General features: G+C 37.7%; 1 long non-coding RNA gene across 2 annotated transcripts in view; it reads right to left on the bottom strand.

The window, feature by feature from the left end:
• Positions 1-16,525, bottom strand: part of LOC123379750 — a 109,837-nt gene that overhangs the window by 60,547 nt on the left and 32,765 nt on the right. Inside the window, exon 3 of one of the 2 annotated variants that reach the window (XR_006584626.1) lies at positions 14,629-15,407. The exons of the other annotated variant lie outside the window; for it this stretch is intronic. This is a non-coding gene — a long non-coding RNA (uncharacterized LOC123379750). Of the gene's footprint in view, positions 1-14,628; positions 15,408-16,525 lie in introns of those variants that run through there. 2 annotated transcript variants of the gene reach the window in all.

Genomic DNA, 16,525 nt, shown 5'->3' with positions numbered 1-16,525 from the left:
ATTTCTCGGGGCGCCTAGGTGGCTCAGTCGGTTAAGCGTCTGACTTCAGCTCAGGTCACGATCTCACACTCCGTGAGTTCGAGCCCCACGTCAGGCTCTGGGCTGATGGCTCAGAGCCTGGAGCCTGCTTCCGATTCTGTGTCTCCCTCTCTCTCTGCCCCTCCCCCATTCATGCTCTGTCTCTCTCTGTCCCAAAAATAAATAAACGTTAAAAAAAAAAATTTTAAATGATTAATTTCTCAACTTTTCTCAAGGGTTAACACAATTACTATAATAATATCTAAACAATTTATATACTCAAACTTATTATGAATTCAGTAACTTTTTATTTACTTTAAAACACAGAGTTTATTGGAGCGCCTGGGTGGCTCAGTTGGTTAAGCATCCAACTTCAGCTCAGGTCATGATCTCGCAACTCGTGAGTTTGAGCCCCAAGTCAGGCTCTGTGCTGACAGCTCAGAGCCTGGAGCCTATTTCAGATTTTGTGTCTTCCTCTCTCTCTGCCCCTCCCCCACTCATGCTCTGTCTCTCAAAAATAAACATTAAAAATTTTTTAAAAACACAGAGTTTATCATTTCTTTTCACATTCTCTCTTCCTTGTTATATTCTGGAAGTTGCCAAATTTTTAAAAAATTTCTTAAAATTCTCATGATAAAGCATTCAATTGAAAAATTAATGTTCATATTCTAATCACTTTACAAATAACTCTGATTGCTCTGAAGTTTCTATTTTTCCTCATTCTGATCTTTTTGGCTCTTGCCTCTTGAAAAATTATTTCATATTTCTCTGGAATAAAATATTTTTTCTGCCTTCAGAAAAAAAATGTTTAGTTAAAATTACCTAAGAAAAATAAAGCTTCAAGTATTTTCCCCCTTAACTCTAAAAAACAGATTTGAAATCATTGTAATCTTTGTATTTGTATAGTTTTCTCTACATAGCAGATTGAAATAAATCTTTTAAATATTAAAAAATATAAGAATTGAATGTGTAGGAAGTCTCTTTGAGAATATTTTCTGATTGGAAGTCAAATCCTGGAGATATCTTTTATTTCAATAAAAATATCATTTGGTGATTTTGTAATAGTTTCTATGTGCTAGAATTGGTTTTCTTCCTCCAGTATTCCCAATTATCTTGAGGTCAAAATTTCTTTTTTTTTCTTTCTTTTTTCTCTTTCTTTCTTTCTTTTTCTAGTTCTGTATTTTTTTTTTGCATTACTTTGTTTTTGTAAACCAAAATGTAATTTTTGTGTGTTTAAATAGTCTTAATATTTGGTGTGTCTCACGTCCATGAAATACAGCCAGACCAACACTGAACCGTCCTACACACCTAGAAAAATGATCGGAAGATTAACACAGCAATCTGCACAACCTGAACCACAGAATTCAACAGGTATGTGACATGAAGAGCTGAACTTGGGGAGCAAGAAGCCCCGAAAGGTAGGGAACCCCTTTTGCGGGCAGGGAGAGGATGGAGACTGGGGATGGGGGGAGCATACGGGAAAAGCACCCCTCCCCAAAAGCAGCTGGAGAGAAAGTGGAAAATAGGAAACAGCCACAGGGACTAAACTAAAAAGGGAGAAAGGAGAGGGTTTAAATTCCATTAAGACTATAAACAAGGGGAGTGCAAAGGCTGCAACTCCGCAGCTCCAAGCCTGGTGGTGCTCTTGTGGGAAAGGTGAATCCCCAGGAACAGAGTGGGGTCCAGGAGGTTCTCAGACCACACAGGGAAAAGTGGTTCCACTGCTGGAAGGATATTTGGTAGAGACTGTTGAAGCCACCTGGTCTCAGCAGACCCCGGAAGGCAGCCACAATTGCTGGTGCTGGGGCAAGGTTGTTGAGGGTGAAGCCTGACGTCAGATGCGTGTTGAGATTTTCCATGGTCCCTGAAACGCTGTGGCTATACTCTCTCAAGATTTTTTTTGGGGGGCGGGCTGGCACCTGGCTGCAGTCTCGGGGCACTGGCAACAGCAGGATCCAGTGGGCGTTCCTGGGTGCAACCGACATTTGGCCATTGCTCTTTCAGCCATCACTTAGTGAGATCCTCCCGCAGAGGGGCGGTGCGGGTCAAAGTCGCAGTCCTTCGGAAGTAAGGGGCCGGGGAAAACAGCCGTATCTGAGACAAAACTTGGGAGAGAGGTACTGCCTGGGGCCTGGTCATGGACAGTGAAAAAGCGGGGAGTGGACGAGAGCTGAAGGCAGAGGACCGGTGTGCAACTGCTGATCCGAGAGAACAGACTGGATGGCTGGGTGGCACCATTTTTTACCGCTCCCGTGCATGCGCATGGGCACTGAAGAGCACCGCAACAATCCACCCCAGTAGGCTAGCAGCGCCATCTAGGGGATAGCAGAACTGTTACACCGAGCCCTGCCCAAATGGGCCAACTTCGCTCTTCAAGAACACAAACCTCACCACCGGCTTAATCTATGGACTATAAAGAGCTACATGGACTGACCTCTAGGGGAAAATGAAACAATTTCAGTCCTACTTCATTCTGTCAGCAGGTGTATCTATTCAAATTTTTTTCTCTCTTTTTCCTTTTTCTCTTTTACAATTCTTTTTTCTTGAATGCCAAAAGAGAAAAAAACTCATTTTTATTTTCAATTTATATTAAAAATTATCTGTCTTTAATTTTTATTACTATATTTTTTACTTTTGTGGAAAGTTTTTCAAATTCTACTTTACTTCCATCATTTTATTTTAGTCTACTTCAGTGTACTCACCTTTTCAAATTTTCAAACAATTGCCTTTTTTAATTTCTTTTTCTTTTTTCTCTTTTTCATTTCTTTTCTTTTTCTTGAATGCAGAAAGAGAAAAACTTCATTTTTACTTTCAATTTCTTTTAAAAATATTTTTATTTAATTTTTATTACTATATGTTTTGCTTTTATGTAAATTTCTTTCAAATGCTATCTTACTCCCATCATTTTATTTCAGTCTACTACAGTGTATTCACTTTTTCAAATTTTCAAACGATTTCTTTTTTTTTCTTTTCCTTTTTTCTTTTTTATCTTTTTTCTCTTTTTCATTTCTTTTCTTTTTTATTAAATACAGAAAATGAAAAAATTCATATTTCTTTTTAGTTTTTATTAAAAATATTTTCTATAATTTTTTCCTACTATATTCTCTACTTTTGTGTATTTTAGTCTACTTTAGTGTATTCATTTTTCAAATTCTCAAACGATTTCCTTTTTTTTCTCTCTCCCCCCCTTTTTTTGTTTGTTTCTCTAACTTGTCAAACCACTTTCCACACCCAGACCAAAACACACCTAGGATCTAGCATCATCTATTCGATTTTTGTGTGGGTGTGTTTTTAATTTTTAATTTTAATGTTTTTAATTTCAATTTTTCTACCTCATTATTTCCTTTTCTCCCTTCAAAATGACAAAACGAAGGAATTCACCCCAAAAGAAAGAGCACAAAGAAATGACAGCCAGGGATTTAACCAACACAGACACAAGCAAGATGTCTGAACCAGAATTTAGAATCACGATAATAAGAATACTAGCTGGAGTCTAAAATAGATTAGAATCCCTTTCTGCAGAGATACAAGAAGTAAAAAATAGCCAGAAGGAAATTAAAAATGCTATAACTGAGCTGCAATCATGGATGGATGCAGTAGCGGCAAGGATGGACGAGGCAGAACAGAGAATCAGTGATATAGAGGACAAACTTATAGAGAATAACGAAGCAGAGAAAAACAGGGAGATTAAGGCAAAAGAGCACGATTTAAGAATTAGAGAAATCAGTGACTCATTAAAAAGGAACAACATCAGAATCATAAGGGTCCCAGAGGAGGAAGAGAGAGAAATAGGGGTAGAAGGGTTATGTGAGTAAATCATGCCGGAAAACTTTCCTAACCTGGGGATAGACACAGACATCAAAATCCAGGAAGCACAGAGGACTCCCATTAGATTCAACAAAAACCGACCATCAACAAGGCACATCATAGTCAAATTCACAAAATACTCAGGCAAGGAGAAAATCATGAAAGCAGCAAGGGAAAAAAAAAGTCCCTAACCTACAAGGGAAGACAGATCAGGTTTGCAGCAGACCTATCCACAGAAACCTGGCAGGCCAGAAAGGAGTGGTGGAATATATTCAGTGTGCTGAATCAGAAAAATATGCAGCCAAGAATTCTTTATCCAGCAAGGCTGTCATTCAAAATAGAAGGAGAGATAAAAAGTTTCCCAGACAAAAATTAAAGGAGTTTGTGACCACTAAACCAGCCCTGCAAGAAATATTAAGGGGGACTCTCTGAGGGGACAAAAGATAAATATATATATATATATATATATATATATATATATATATATATATATATATATACCAAATGCAACAAAAGATTAAAAAGGACCAGAGAACAATACCAGAAACTCCAACTCTACAAGCATCATAATGGCAATAAATTCATATCTTTCAGTGCTCACTCTAAACGTCAATGGACTCAATGATCCAATCAAAAGACACAGGGTAACAGAATGGATAAGAAAACAAGACCCATCTATATGCTGTTTACAAGAGACCCACTTTAGACCTAAAGACACCTACAGATTGAAAATAAGGGGATGGAGAACCATCTATCATGCTAATGGTCAACAAAAGAAAGCCGGAGTAGCCATACTTACATCAGACAATCTAGACTTTAAAATAAAGACTGTATCAAGAAATGCAGAAGGGCATTATATCATAATCAAAGGGTCTATAGGCCAAGAAGACCTAACAATTGTAAACATTTATGCGCCAAATGTGAAAGCGTCCAAATATATAAATCAATTAATCACAAACATCAAAAAATTCATCGATAGTAATACCACAATAGTAAGAGACTTCAACACCCCACTCACAGCAATGGACAGATCATCTAATCAAAAAATCAACAAGGAAACAATGGCTTTGAATGACACAATGGACCAGATGGACTTAACAGATATATTCAGAACATTTCATACTAAAGTAGCAGAATATACATTCTTCTCCAGTGCACATAGAACGTTCTCCAGAATAGACCATATACTGGGACACAAATCAGCCCTAAGTAAGTACAAAAAGATCGAGATCATACCATGCATATTTTCAGACCACAATGCTATGAAACTCGAAATCAACCACAAGAAAAAATTTGGAAAGGTAACAAATACTTGGAGACTGAAGAACATCCTACTAAAGAATGAATGGGCTAACCAAGCAGTTCAACAAGAAATTAAAAAGTATATGGAAGTCAATGAAAATGATAGCACCACAACCCAAAACCTCTGGGACATAGCAAAGAGGTAAGTATATAGCAATCCAGGCCTTCCTAAAGAAGGAAGAAAGATCTCAGATACACAACCTAACCTTACGCCTTAAGGAGCTGGAAAAAGAACAGCAAATAAAACTCAAAACCAGCAGAAGACAGGAAATAATAAAGATTAGAGCAGAAATCAATTGCTATCGAAACCAAAAAGACAGAACATATCAATGAAACCAGAAGCTTGTTCTTTGAAAGAATTAACAAAATTGAAAAACCACTAGCCAGTTTGATCAAGCAGAAAAAGGAAAGGACCCAAATAAGTAAAATCAAGAATTAAAGAGGAGAAATTACAACCAACACAACAGAAATAAAAACAATAATAAGAGAATATTATGAGCAATTATATGCCAACAAAATGGGCAATCTGGAAGAAACGGACAAATTCCTAGAAACATATACACTACCAAAACTGAAACAGGAAGAAACAGAAAATTTGAACAGATCCATAACAAGTAAGGAAATCGAATTAGTAATCAAAAATCTGCCAAAAAACAAGAGTCCAGGGCCAGATGGCTTTCCAGGGGAATTCCACCAAACGTTTAAGGAAGAGTTAACACCTATTCTCTTGAAACTGTTCCAAAAAATAGAAATGAAAGGAAAACTTCCAAATTCTTTCTATGAAGCCAGCATTACCCTGATTCCAAAACCAGACGGAGACCCCACTAAAAAGGAGAACTATAGACCAATTTCCTTGATGAACATGGATGCAAAAATCCTCAACAAGATATTAGCCAACCAGATCCAACAATACATTAAAAAAATTATTCACCACGACCAAGTGGGATTTATACCTGGGATGCAGGACTGGTTCAATATCCACAAAACAATTAACGTGATTCATCACATCAATAAAAGGACAAGAACCATATGATCTTCTCAATAGATGCAGAGAAAGCATTTGACAAAATACAGCATCCTTTCTTGATAAAAACCCTCAAGAAAGTACGGATAGAAGGAGCATACCTCAAGATGATAAAAGCCATATATGAGCGACCAACGCTAATATCATCCTCAGTGGGGAAAAACTGAGAGCTTTCCCCCTAAGGTCAGGAACAAGACAGGGATGTCCACTCTCGCCACTGTTATTCAACATAGTATTGGAGGTCTTAGCCTCTGCAATCACACAACACAAAGAAATAAAAGGCATCCAAATTGGCCAGGAGGAAGTCAAACTTTCACTCTTCGCAGATGACATGATACTCTATATGGAAAACCCAAAAGATTCCACCAAAAAACTGCTAGAACTGATTCATGAATTCAGCAAAGTTGCAGGACATAAAATCAATGCACAGAAATCGGTTGCATTCCTATACACCAACAATGAAGTGACAGAAAGAGAAATCAAGGAATTGATCCCATTTACAGTTGCACCAAAAACCATAAAAAACCTAAGAATAAATCTAACCAAAGATGTGAAGCATCTATACACTGAAAACTATACAAAGCTGATGAAAGAAATTGAAGAAGACACAAAAAAATTGGAAAAAGATTCCATGCTCCTGGATAGGAAGAACAAATATTGTGAAAATGTCAATACTACCCAAAGCAATCTCCATATTCAACGCGATTCCTATCAAAGTAACACCGGCGTTCTTCACAGAGCTAGAACAAATAATCCTAAAATTTGTATCAAACCAGAAAAGATCCCGAATAGCCAAAGCAATCTTGAAAAAGAAAACCAGAGCAGGAAGCATCACAATCCCAGACTTCAAGCTGTACTATAAAGCTGTAATCATCAAGACAGTATGGTACTGGCATAAGAACAGACACTCAGATCAATGGAATAGAATAGAGAACCTAGAAATGGACCCATAAACATATGGGCAATTAATCTTTGACAAAGCAGGAAAGAATATCCAATGGAATACAGTGTCTTCAGCAAGTGGTGCTGGGAAAACTGGACAGCGACATGCAGAAGAATGAACCTGGACCACTTTCTTACACCATACACAAAAATAAACTCAAAGTTTATTTGAAAGACCTCAGTGTAAGACAGGAAGCCATCAAAATCCTCAAGGAGAAAGCAGACAAAAACCTCTTTGATCTCGCCCGCAGCAATTTCTTAGTCAACACGTCTCCGGAGGCAAGGGAAACAAAAGTGAAAATGAACTACTGGGACCTCATCAAAATAAAAAACTTCTGTACAGTGAAGGAAACAATCAGCAAAACTACAAGCAACTGACAGAATGGGAGAAGATATTTGCAAATGACATATCAAATAAAAGGTTAATATCCAAAATCTATAAAGAACTTATCAAACTCAACATCCAAAAAACAAATAATCCAGTGAAGAAATGGGTAAAAGACATGAATGCACACTTCTCCAAAGAAGACATCCAGATGGCAAACCAACACAGGAAAAAATGCTCAACATCACTCATCAGGGAAATACAAATCAAAACCACAATGAGATACCACCTTACACCTGTCAGAATGGCTAACATTAACAACTCAGGCAACAACAGATGTTGGTGAGGATGCAGAGAAAGAGGATCTCTTTTGCATTGTTGGTGACAATGCAAGCTGGTGCAGCCACTCTGGAAAACAGTATGGAGGTTCCTCAAAAAAACTAAAAATAGAACTACCCTACGACCCAGCAATTGCACTACTAGGCATTTATCCACGGGATACAGGTGTGCTGTTTCGAAGGGACACATGCACCCCCATGTTTATAGCAGCACCATCAACAATAGCCAAAGTATAGAAAGAGCCCAAATATCCATCGATGGATGAATGGGTAAAGAAGATGTAGTATATATATACAATGGAGTATTACTCAGCAATCAAAAAGAATGAAATCTTGCCATTTGCAACCACGTGGATAGAACTGGAGGGTATTATGCTAAATGAAATTAGTCAGAGAAAGACAAATATCATATGACTTCACTCATATGAGGACTTTAAGAGACAAAACAGATGAACATAAGGGAAGGGAAACAAAAATAATATAAAAACAGGGAGGGGGACAAAACAAAAGAGACTCATAAATATGGAGAGTAAACTGAGGGTTGCTAGAGGGGTTCTGGGAGGGGGGATGGGCTAAATGGGTAAGGGGCATTAAGGAATCTACTGAAATCATTGCGTCACTATATACTAACTAATTTTAATGTAAATTTTAAAAAATAAAAAATAAAGTTAAGTCAAAAAAATAAAATAAAATAAATAGTCTTAATATTTTATTTTAGTCCATGTATAGATTTTCTTAACATTTTCACTTTCTCTACATGCTCAGCAGGCCATTTTTGTATTGTGTGTTTTGTATTACACAATATCAATTGTCCAATTATTTGAAGACTAAAAATAAACCCTTAAAGGTCAGCACTTTATTTAGTAACATCACTATTTACTCTTCAAAAACGTGAGTGTTCAATTATTGATACTTGTTTTACAAGTGTTTGGAACTCTTTTGTTTTGCAATCTTTTTCTTCTCCTCTTCCTCAATTAAAAAAATGAATTTAGGGGCACCTGGGTGGCTCGGTCGGTTAAGCGTCCAACTTCGGCTCAGGTCATGATCTCACGGTCCGTGAGTTCGAGCCCCGTGTCAGGCTCTGTGCTGACAGCTCAGAGCCTGGAGCCTGCTTCAGATTCTGTGTCTCCCTCTCTCTCTGCCCCTCCCCTGTTCATGCTCTGTCTCTTTCCGTCTCAAAAATAAATAAACGTTAAAAAAAATGAATTTAGACAGACAGGACCACTTTGACTCATCTATCACTGTTACTCTCTCAGAGATCTAGCCCACTTTGCACATTACATTACTATATAGACCCTCTTTAAATTCTTGGAGCATCTCCTCAAGTTGTAAAACCCTCAAAAGCAAAAAAATGTAGTTTTTACAAAAAGTATTCTCTGTCTGTGATGGCCTTCAGATGTGCCTCACAGGCCTCCAATTATTGGTCATGTAACCAGCAAGGGTCCAGCTGCTGTGCTCTGAAATCCATCTCTGTGGTTGCCCTGAGGCCGTGCTTCCCAATGGCTCCTTCCAGCCAGACTGAGTGGGCAGGGATACTAACAGGTCTATTCCTGCATCTGAAAACCAACTCTGGCTCTAGAACTCTCCAGTGGGCCTTGCTTAGACTGGTCTGCACTCCAGGATGCTTTCATCAAAGTTCCTTCCTTTTGTCCTTCACTCAGAGTCAGACTTCCATCTATCTCATGTGATAGCTCCCTCACCATTTTATCACACCAGCAATTTCCCTAATTAAATACATTTAAGTAATCCCTTCTTTTATTTTATAAAATGTTTTAATGTTTATTTATTTTTGAGAGAGAGAGAGAGAAAAAGAGAAACAGAACATGAGTGGGGGAGGGGCAGAGAGAGAGGGAGACACAGAACTCCAAGTAGGCCCAGGTTCTGTGCTGTCAGCACAGAGCCCAATGCGGGGCTTGAACCCAGAAACTGTGAGATCATGACCTGAGCTGAAGTTGGAAGCTTAACTGACTGAGTCACCTAGGTGCCCCTAATTAATCCCTTCTTGTCCTTTGTGTCTTAGAGGAAACAGATATATATATATGTAAATAAATTTTTATAGATTTATTTATATATATTATTTCATATATATTTATATATTTATCATATATTTTACATATTTATTGTTTATAATTATATCCATAAATATCTATTTATATTTACAACTTTATATTTATAAATACATATTTATAAATTTGTATTTATAAATATATTATAAATTTATATAAATACATGTAAATTTATAAATTTATATATTTATATTTATTTATTTATTTGGAAGTAAATACTATGTAGGTTTGATGTCAAAAATAATGGGTTCTCTAGAAGGAAACCAGGAAAAAGCAGGATACACATTATAAAGCATTGTTCTACTTAAATCTGTAGTTCATAATTCAATACATTCATTCCATCTAAATAAATCTGCCTTTTGGGAGATGGGGTGGGTACCACATGTAATAATGTCTGTGTGACTTCCCATCCACAAATCAGTCTGTTTTTCATTAGCTTCCGACTGTGTTTAAAATATAAACTTATCACAGTCACAAAGCTCTGTAAGGATCAGGTCCCTGCTTGCTTCTCCAAATATATCTGGAACCATTATCACTCTCTCTGTCCTAACCTCACTGAGCCTTCATTTCCTGGAACACACTAAACCCTTTCCCCAGCCTCAGAGCTTTCCTTCATGCTGATCTTTTCTGCCTGAATTCCTCCTGCCTCCACTCTAATCAACTTCTACATCTTTTAGCTCTTAGCTTACATGTCCCTTTCTCAAAGAGGTTTTCCTTGCCCCTCCCCCCACCAACAAAATCAAAGTTATGAGACCATGTTGCTTTTCTAATAGACACTGTTGTCTTGACCTCTTAGCACTATTCACAATTATAATTATTAATATTTTATTGCACGTTAAAGGTCCCACTGGATTATAATCAGTGAAGCTGTCAGGAACCGTGACTATTTTGTCTCCCTTTGTATATAGTGACTTATACAGTTCCTACTAGTAAGTACCCTATCCGTACATGTTGAATGAATAAACGAATGAACAAATTTCTTAAAACATTTTTGGAATAACTAGGGTCACGTAGCCTTATGGAGTATAGTTATTTTTTGTGCTCACTCCATCTTCTGGTAAAGAAGAAATAAAATCTTAATCACAGTACAGAATCCCTTTTGACCTAAATCCCATAAAATGTATGCAATCTATATAACTATGACATCCCAGAGATACATGCTTATCTTGTTCATAACCAGATTACATGTTTCCACTTTTTCTGGCTTGTATCAAAATGGTGGTCATTGTCACCTGATGAAATCCTTAGGCACTATTTTGGAAGAACTTCTCCTCTAGGCTGTTATCTGATAGCCATCTCCCACTTGTCATTATTCCAGAGAATAGACATAGCCTTCCAAACTGTTCTTAATTTGATTAGCAATGATAGATACTCTCTAAGAACAGTAGTTTCTTTTTTTGACATCTTTTTAAAACTTTTTTAATGTTTATTTATTTTTGAGAGAGAGAGAGGGAGACAGAACACAAGTGGGGAAGGGGCAGAGAGAGAGAGGGAGACACAGAATCCGAAACAGGCTCCAGGCCCTGAGCTCTCAGTGCAGAGCCCAATGTGGGGTTCAAACTCACAAGCTGTGATATCATGACCTGAGCCAAAGTTGGACGCTGAATCGACTGAGCCACCAAGGCACCCCTAACAGTAATTTCTTTTTTTTTTTTTTCAACGTTTTTTATTTATTTTTAGGACAGAGAGAGACAGAGCATGAACGGGGGAGGGGCAGAGAGAGAGGGAGACACAGAATCGGAAACAGGCTCCAGGCTCTGAGCCATCAGCCCAGAGCCCGATGCGGGGCTCGAACTCATGGACCGCGAGATCGTGACCTGGCTGAAGTCGGACGCTTAACCGACTGCGCCACCCAGGCGCCCCAGGGCACCCCTAACAGTAATTTCTTAAAATCCAGCATTAAAATATTATTTTCCTCTACTGAGAACATTTTAATAGTTCCATCAAAATTGGAAAAGCACATGTCCTTTGACCAAGCTGACTGAGGAATACTATACTGTTTTATCAACCAATTATTCCTATTTAAGTTATTAAGTTTGCCTTTTGCTGATATCCTAATCCACGCAGGTCTCATATGCATCCTGGAATTGTCTACATAGCAACTCAATTAGCAGTTTTTCCTTCTATGGCAAATGTCTATCCCTGCCCTCTCTTACTATCATTTCATTTTTGTTAATGTTGGTAATAAATTAGTGAGAATGGGCTTGCTAGAACAGGATCCCAATCCTGTAATCTCTAAATGAGAAAAGTCTCACTTAGAGAGAAAAAAGAATGGTTTCATCCCAACTAGGACATTCCTAACCTTTCCATAAATCAGCATTATTATTTTACATGATTGAGAGTAGAGATCCTATCTCTGTTATGACTAACTTGTAGTAAACCAACAGGTAAAACCTTGGACTTTTAGAAGTCCTCACAGAGCCATATGAAATTCTCATTTCCATTAGTGATCTATCTCCTTCCCCAGAGCACAGAATTGTGCAACAGGTTCAAATCCATAACACAGCAGCATTCACAAGCATCTTAATTATCTCATTCTTTCTCAGACCTTTAGGGATGTGTCCCAACGCACATAGACTCTGTGCTCAGGCATGCTATGCTGTAAATAGCAGAAAAAAAAGAGTTAGCCAGAGCAGAGGATTGGGCTAAGGGAATTAATGTGGCAGTAGGGCAGGTCACAAAGAGGAGTATAAATTTGAACCTAGTCCTGGCTTATGCTGATATGTTTAAGGGATTCCTAAGAAGACAGGGCACTGTACGAAGAGTCTCTGAATTCTTGGGCAAATATTTTGGTTGCAGTTAGGTTAAGCTAGGTTGAAAGACATCCTGAAAGTAAGGGTCGCCCCCAGAAAAGCAGATCAACAGAAAAAAAGAAAGAGGATCAAAGCACCAGGTAAATGACGTAGAGGTTAAGCCAAGGCTGCCGTCCCAGCAGGAAGCTGGATTGCACACCAAAAAGGAAGCAGAAAGCCTGGCACATGGACTAGTTACATATGTTGAACATTACTGGGCAGATTGCCCCTCACTGTAAAAGCAGGTGGCAATGAGCTTTGCCCAGGATACTAAAATTCAGACTAAAGGCCACAGATTATTTCCAGACCCTATTCACTTGTTAATTTGAACGATTAAAATCTGGTTTCCACTGGTTCAGGTAGTTGCAGCATTGAGCCTATTGGAGAAAGGTCATTAGAGCTTGCATCTGGACAAGACTGAGAAAGCAATATATATCCCTGAGCAAATGAAGGCAAAAGGACTAAAAGATACTTAAATGCCCATAGAACAGCAATACTCATGTATACTACTTCACAGAAACTAGAATGCCATCTTTCCATGGCAGAGGTGTGTTGAGTGATTAAAAAAAGAAAATCTCTGTTCATTGTTTATTCCTTTGTCCTTGTGAACACTCCCACCTCTTTTAATTAAAAGATTTCTCAGTGACAACTCCCTTATATAAAGTTTTTATGAGTGTTTTGTGCCTCTATTCTCCTCCTGAGAACAGGCTTAAAAATGAATGATAAGCAATTCATTTGGTTAATTGATGCATTGCAAGGTATCCACTTTATTTCCTTACCAAAGGTACCATAGTAACTCTCTATAGTCACAGCAACTATCTTAGCTCACACTCCAAAACAAATCACCATAGTCTGGTTAGCATAAATAATAATTTTTTATTTCCCACAGTCTAGAGACTGGAAAGTTCAAGATCAGGGTGTATATAGATTTAGTTCTGGTGAGAGCCACTTACTGGTTTGTGGATGGTTGTCTTCTCTTTATATCCTCCTATACTGGACATCAGAAACAGAAAGCAACCTCTTATATTGCTTCTTTTATAAGGGCAGTAATCTCATTCATGAGGATTGATCCTCAAGATGTAATTACTTTCCAAAGGCCTCACATGCTCATGCCATTTATTGAGGGTTAGGATTTCAAAATATAAATTTTGGAGGACACTAACATTTAGTCCACAACAACAACATAATCATCTGTCTGGCTGCTTGTCTTGACATCTCTCTTCTACACTCTAAGGCCACTTCAAGGCCACCAAGGTGTGTATTCCTCTGGCTGGGACAAATCAAGAGGCTCAGGTGTCAGCCAACCTACCTTACTGCTAGTCTTGCCCTAAGTTCTTTGGGAAGGGCCTTGAACTTCAAAATTGAAGGTGATTTTAATGTATAGATAATTAGTAGTATAAGTAGTAATAAAAAGTTAGTAGTAATAACTAAGATCTTGCTGTCTCACTTCCACAACCAACCGCTTACTTCTACCAGAGTTCTAGTAATTGGGTGTATCTTGTTTACTGTGCCTAATTGATTTCACTGATTATATATTTCTTCATTCATTCATTCACTCATTCATTCAAGAACTAGTAACTGAAATCTAGTCTATGCCAAACATCATCCTAGGTACTAGGGATACAAGAGTGAGTAAACAGAATCCTTGTCTTTGGGACTTACATTCCAATTAAAGAGTTATCAGGGAGAGTAGTATAGGTGACGCAGTATGTACATGGAGGAAGGTGAAACAAGATGAAGTAAGAGAGGTTTAGTAAAGGGTCATATCATATAAGTCCACGTAAATCATGGTGGGGAGTTTGGATTTTATTCTCCATGGTATGGGAAGCTACTGAGCATTTCTGAGCATGAATGTAACATGATCTGGTTGACATTTTATTATATATATATATTTTTAAGTTTATTTATTTTGAGAGAGAGAAAGAGAGAGAGAGTGTGGAGGAGGGACAGAGAGAGAGGGAAGGAGAGAACCCCAAGAGGGTTCCACACTGACAGTGAAGAACCCTACGCAGGGCTTGATCCCACAAACTGTGAGCTCATGACCTGAGCTGAGATCAAGAGTCAGACACAACCAACTGAGCCACCCAGATGCCCCTTGATGACATTTTAAAAGAATCACACTGGCTACTGTGTGGAAAAGCTAGAGTGGAAACAAAAAGAAGGATTAGGAAACTGTTGCTGATGTCCAGGGTAAAGATGGTGATGGTTTAGACTAGAATGCGATGAAAAGTGGTTAAGATGAAAAGTGGTTGATTTCTGGCTGGATTTTAAAGGCAGAACTGATAGAACTTGTTAATGGATTGAATGTGGGAAGGGAAAAATAGAAACGGAGAATGATTCCTCGGTTTTAACCTCAGCAACTGAGGTGAGAGTCATGCTGGAGAGAGATGTTTGAGAGCCACCAGCAGACTTGTATAAAATTTTTAAGGAAATATATATGTAACTATGTTCCAGGGGTAGAATAATTTATTTCCTTGTGATATAAATATAGTATATTTCTTTGCAACACAAGTCCCAACACAGAGCCTATAATATATTCTTTTGATTGCAGGCATCAGAAACTGTTTCTGGAAACTTAAAGAAAAAGGGGAAATTTATTGAAAGGAGTCTTTTGGTTCTCTCACAGAATGAAAGAGAAAGCTGAAATCTCAACTCAGGAAGGGCAACAAAAAAGCCTTACCTTAGTGATAAGAGTTTGATACCATTAATACAATTCAGTTCCATGACTTTAAGTCCACCAAGGTCCTAGTAATGCCTTACAAAGCCATGTCTTCCCACATTCAATTCTTTCATCTATTAAACAAAAGGGTTGAAATAAATCTTTGCAATGAAAAGGGTGGTCCTTGTACCAACAGCTTATTTGGAATGTGACTCTCAGGTCACATACTCTAGACTATCAGAATTTTCACTTAAACAAGATTCCCAAGTGGATTCATAGGCACAGTAAAGTTTGAGAAACACAGAACTAAATGGTTCCACAGCTATAAAGCTCTCTGAACTGGTCAGGTGTTTCATTTATCAGCTACATTGTGTGAAGTTTTTTGGATCCTGACCCATATAATTGTTTTGTTTTGTTTTTTCTTTCTTTTTTTTTTTCGAAGCACGAGAGAGAACGTGAGTGGGGGAAAAGGGCAGAGGCAGAGAGAGAGAGAGAGAGAGAGAGAGAGAGAGAATGAGACTCTGAAGCAGGCTCCACACTCAGCACAGAACCTGACACAGGGCTCAATCCTACAACCCTGGGATCATGACCTGGGCTGAAATCAAGGATGGGATGCTCAACCAAGCCACCCAGATACCCCTCCCACCCATATAAATTTTATTTAAAATAGAATTACAAATAGATTTGTGTTAAATGACCACAAAATATTTACATTGTGTGTTTAGTGTACACTTTAATTATATATACACAGGAAGGTTATATCTTATAGAAACATGATAAACTTGCTGTACATCTCATGACTCTTCTGTGCAGGAAGTTCAGAGTTACTTTTCAGGCAAACTTCTACTTTAGACATGTAAATTTTTTCTAACAACATATTTATTGCATATCATTCAATCTTTTAAAACTCATAGATCTGCTATTTTGACTGTGTCCAAATGCTCTGAAGTAGTCTTCTATTATACTATAGTCTTCTATTTATACTACATAGCTGCTTTTATTGATCAGAATTCTGCATTTGTAGTCTTCTATTATTTATACATTTTTGTCATACTTTTATGACATTATTATTGAAAACTCACACTATCTACCTATTAGAAAATAATAGCAATGAAATGAAACCTATTAATATTAATGCTATTTTTTGAAGAAAAGCATGATAATTTTTATTTGATGGAAGTAAACATTGGCAGCTCATTAAAATTTTGGCTCAGAATTGTGGTCCAGAAAGCCAATGGGTCTTGAATTGGAA

This window comes from Felis catus, chromosome C2, assembly GCF_018350175.1.
Source record: "Felis catus isolate Fca126 chromosome C2, F.catus_Fca126_mat1.0, whole genome shotgun sequence".
Taxonomy (NCBI): Eukaryota; Metazoa; Chordata; class Mammalia; order Carnivora; family Felidae; genus Felis; species Felis catus.
This window is presented reverse-complemented; position numbering and strand designations above follow the sequence as displayed.